This window comes from Schistocerca gregaria, unplaced genomic scaffold, assembly GCF_023897955.1.
Source record: "Schistocerca gregaria isolate iqSchGreg1 unplaced genomic scaffold, iqSchGreg1.2 ptg000970l, whole genome shotgun sequence".
In the NCBI taxonomy this organism is placed as follows: domain Eukaryota; kingdom Metazoa; phylum Arthropoda; class Insecta; order Orthoptera; family Acrididae; genus Schistocerca; species Schistocerca gregaria.
The window spans coordinates 22,501-27,500 of NW_026062322.1; the positions used below are offsets into that span (position 1 = coordinate 22,501).

Below are 5,000 nucleotides of genomic sequence, written 5' to 3' on the forward strand. Positions count from 1 at the left end.
GTGCCGGGAGTGGGTAATTTGCGCGCCTGCTGCCTTCCTTGGATGTGGTAGCCGTTTCTCAGGCTCCCTCTCCGGAATCGAACCCTGATTCCCCGTTACCCGTTACAACCATGGTAGGCGCAGAACCTACCATCGACAGTTGATAAGGCAGACATTTGAAAGATGCGTCGCCGGTACGAGGACCGTGCGATCAGCCCAAAGTTATTCAGAGTCACCAAGGCAAACGGACCAGACAAGCCAATCCGATTGGTTTTGATCTAATAAAAGCGTCCCTTCCATCTCTGGTCGGGACTCTGTTTGCATGTATTAGCTCTAGAATTACCACAGTTATCCAAGTAACGTGGGTACGATCTAAGGAACCATAACTGATTTAATGAGCCATTCGCGGTTTCACCTTAATGCGGCTTGTACTGAGACATGCATGGCTTAATCTTTGAGACAAGCATATGACTACTGGCAGGATCAACCAGGGAGCTGCGTCAACTAGAGCTGAGCAGCCGGCCGCCCGGGAGTGTGTCCCGGGGGCCCGCGCGAACACGCAAGCGTCCGCTCAATTATTCTGCAAACAGGAGGAGGCCGAGCTCCCCTGCACGATACACCTCGAAACCCTCTCAGGTCCCGGCGGCGCGCAGCGCCGTCCTAGGTACTTGGTCGGTTTCGAGAGAGGCGCAATCGCCCGGAGTTAGGCGAGTAGACGGTTTTAGTGCGAACACTCTTGCTCCCAACTGAGCTTGCCGCTGCCGACAGAGGCCCGGGAGCGTGCTGTCGTGGCATTGCCGGCGGGAGACAACACGCGCCACCTATGGTGACCGGCAGCTCCAACGCCAGCGCCACACAAGGGCAAAGCCCCACTTGGGTGCAGAAGCGAACTCTCCCAGCACAGCGCACGCGCCAACACGTCCGCACAACTGTGATACAAACCACCTGCGAGAACCGCTGGGGCGACCGAGCAGCAGACGGCGTCGCGGCGCCGAGTGCCAGGCGGCGGCGCATCCTCAACGCACACAGTCCTCAATCAGACCAGCACACTGCAGATGTCCACCGCGCTTCGCACCGGGCTCGGCTGAACCAACTTTGGCCGCCAGGCGCCGCGTGCAGGGTGCGCCGCAGCGTAGCTGCGCCGCCTGCCGAGCCCGTCGGCTGGCGCTCCTGCCACTCGGCGCCCCCCACCAGCCGCCTGTTGCGCGTGCGCCCACGCAGCGCGCGGCCAACACGCCGGGCGGCCCCCCTTCACCGGCCGGGAACAGTCCCACCAAGCCACCGCCGCGTATCGCTTCATACCCACATGGGCCTAGTCACGTGTGTGGATGTGGCGGGTACCGCTGAAACAACCGGTTAATAGCTGTACCGATCGTCGCCATCACAGATTCACCTCCAGCGTGAACAACCGCTCAACAACGGATTTCCAGTTCATTTGCGTATCTTGGGCAGTAAACGTAGATGTCCACCTACATTTGCGAATTCAACAATTCTTGCATGCCAGGATGTCATGTGTCACGACACGCTACATCAGACCACATACACACTGCGACATGTGCAGAAGAGAACACGTGGAAGGTGGCCCGCGCACGTATGCGATGTCCCTTCCGCGATCCACTGTCAACCGGCATCTGCGGCATGTCCCAGATATGGAACGCGGTCCACCAGGGTAGCACTTTGTGTGAGGCAATACGACAAAGTCGGAATACACGCGTCACTACATCACACGGCTCACGCTGACCTGACCTGACTCACCGCACCACCACCCCCAGCGACCCAGGGTGACATACAATGCGTTCGTACGTTCCTCCCACACGCCTCTACGGCGTACCACAGTGCAACCTAGCTGTTATTGGGAGACGAGACAAGTAGCATCGAGCACAACATATGGAAATTGAGATTCGACACCGTTGGGCACAGCCAGCGTACGGTCACACGTATCACACTACTTCACTCTGTACGTAACTACCGATGATCGGTACAGCGTGTGGGTTACGCGTACGACATCAGCGGACAATGGACACAGACCATACCACGACGTACACTGAGGGCGTCGACATCTGAACGCAACTGAACAGCTGCGAGGCTCATTTAACACTCAAACGCCAGACCGACCAGCTTGAGAGGACGGAGACACAAAGAGAGGGGCAGAGGGGGGGGGGGGGGCGATATAGTCCTATTGCAGTACAATTGACAGTGGATAGCGGGAATATGTGGAAAGTAAGCAACACTCGCAAGACATCTACATGAGGATAACAACGACACCAGAGATTCCGAGCAGTGAACTATGTTAGGCAAAGGGACAACGTGGGTTAGGTTAAGGGACAACGTGGGTTAGGTTAAGGGACAACGTGGGTTAGGTTAAGGGACAACGTGGGTTAGGTTAAGGGACAACGTGGGTTAGGTTAAGGGACAACGTGGGTTAGGTTAAGGGACAACGTGGGTTAGGTTAAGGGACAACGTGGGTTAGGTTAAGGGACAACGTGGGTTAGGTTAAGGGACAACGTGGGTTAGGTTAAGGGACAACGTGGGTTAGGTTAAGGGACAACGTGGGTTAGGTTAAGGGACAACGTGGGTTAGGTTAAGGGACAACGTGGGTTAGGTTAAGGGACAACGTGGGTTAGGTTAAGGGACAACGTGGGTTAGGTTAAGGGACAACGTGGGTTAGGTTAAGGGACAACGTGGGTTAGGTTAAGGGACAACGTGGGTTAGGTTAAGGGACAACGTGGGTTAGGTTAAGGGACAACGTGGGTTAGGTTAAGGGACAACGTGGGTTAGGTTAAGGGACAACGTGGGTTACGTTAAGGGACAACGTGGGTTACGTTAAGGGACAACGTGGGTTACGTTAAGGGACAACGTGGGTTACGTTAAGGGACAACGTGGGTTACGTTAAGGGACAACGTGGGTTAGGTTAAGGGACAACGTGGGTTAGGTTAAGGGACAACGTGGGTTAGGTTAAGGGACAACGTGGGTTAGGTTAAGGGACAACGTGGGTTAGGTTAAGGGACAACGTGGGTTAGGTTAAGGGACAACGTGGGTTAGGTTAAGGGACAACGTGGGTTAGGTTAAGGGACAACGTGGGTTAGGTTAAGGGACAACGTGGGTTAGGTTAAGGGACAACGTGGGTTAGGTTAAGGGACAACGTGGGTTAGGTTAAGGGACAACGTGGGTTAGGTTAAGGGACAACGTGGGTTAGGTTAAGGGACAACGTGGGTTAGGTTAAGGGACAACGTGGGTTAGGTTAAGGGACAACGTGGGTTAGGTTAAGGGACAACGTGGGTTAGGTTAAGGGACAACGTGGGTTAGGTTAAGGGACAACGTGGGTTAGGTTAAGGGACAACGTGGGTTACGTTAAGGGACAACGTGGGTTACGTTAAGGGACAACGTGGGTTACGTTAAGGGACAACGTGGGTTACGTTAAGGGACAACGTGGGTTACGTTAAGGGACAACGTGGGTTAGGTTAAGGGACAACGTGGGTTAGGTTAAGGGACAACGTGGGTTAGGTTAAGGGACAACGTGGGTTAGGTTAAGGGACAACGTGGGTTAGGTTAAGGGACAACGTGGGTTAGGTTAAGGGACAAATTGAGTTAGGTTAAGGGACAAATTGAGTTAGGTTAAGGGACAAATTGAGTTAGGTTAAGGGACAAATTGAGTTAGGTTAAGGGACAAATTGAGTTAGGTTAAGGGACAAATTGAGTTAGGTTAAGGGACAAATTGAGTTAGGTTAAGGGACAAATTGAGTTAGGTTAAGGGACAAATTGAGTTAGGTTAAGGGACAAATTGAGTTAGGTTAAGGGACAAATTGAGTTAGGTTAAGGGACAAATTGAGTTAGGTTAAGGGACAAATTGAGTTAGGTTAAGGGACAAATTGAGTTAGGTTAAGGGATAATCTGGTACAACCACAGTTAGGTTAAGCGATAATCTGGTACAGCCACAGTTAGGTTAAGCGATAATCTGGTACAGCCACAGTTAGGTTAAGCGATAATCTGGTACAGCCACAGTTAGGTTAAGCGATAATCTGGTACAGCCACAGTTAGGTTAAGCGATAATCTGGTACAGCCACAGTTAGGTTAAGCGATAATCTGGTACAGCCACAGTTAGGTTAAGCGATAATCTGGTACAGCCACAGTTAGGTTAAGCGATAATCTGGTACAGCCACAGTTAGGTTAAGCGATAATCTGGTACAGCCACAGTTAGGTTAAGCGATAATCTGGTACAGCCACAGTTAGGTTAAGCGATAATCTGGTACAGCCACAGTTAGGTTAAGCGATAATCTGGTACAGCCACAGTTAGGTTAAGCGATAATCTGGTACAGCCACAGTTAGGTTAAGCGATAATCTGGTACAGCCACAGTTAGGTTAAGCGATAATCTGGTACAGCCACAGTTAGGTTAAGCGATAATCTGGTACAGCCACAGTTAGGTTAAGCGATAATCTGGTACAGCCACAGTTAGGTTAAGCGATAAAGTTGGTTAAATTCGGTATTGTGTGGGAAGGGGGCAGAGAGAGAGTGGGGGGGGGGGGGTGGATAGTTGTGGCAGTACGCGGATGCCTGAGTCACCGTCAGATATGTCACGTCGGTTCGATGCTTGTAGCAAGAGGCTGGCGGGTCTGTGTCTCTCACTTCTGCAATTTTTCATGTGGTATAACACGAGGGCGGGGGGGGTGATATTTGGTGCCCCTCTGTGTAGGATGTGTGTTGGTGGTGTTGGTTTATCTGAGCAATGGTAGTTGTCGGAGGAGTGGGGTATTGTGCTTTTATAGGTGGACCTACTGCTCTGGTTATCATAGTGTCGACGGTGCAATGTGGCAGAGAGGATGCACTCGACATTGTCGCATTCCAGATGTTTACGTATTGTGTGTCTCCGTTGCAGGCCGAGAGTGGTGCATGTTCGAGTGTGTGGCTGACGTGCGATTCACGTTGTGTGCCCAGTCTTACAGCACGTATAGGGACATTCGCATAAATCATCTATATGTGGCCTTGCATCATTTACTAAGCAGTGCCGTGAGACGACCGAACT

At 52.0% G+C, this 5,000-nt stretch overlaps 1 non-coding gene across 1 annotated transcript in view; it reads right to left on the reverse strand.

The window, feature by feature from the left end:
• Window positions 1-473, reverse strand: part of LOC126326108 (small subunit ribosomal RNA) — a 1,893-nt gene extending 1,420 nt beyond the window's left edge. The window contains exon 1 of the ribosomal RNA XR_007560522.1: window positions 1-473. This exon is cut by the window's left edge and continues 1,420 nt beyond it. This is a non-coding gene — a ribosomal RNA (small subunit ribosomal RNA).
• Window positions 474-5,000: the final 4,527 nt, after the last annotated feature.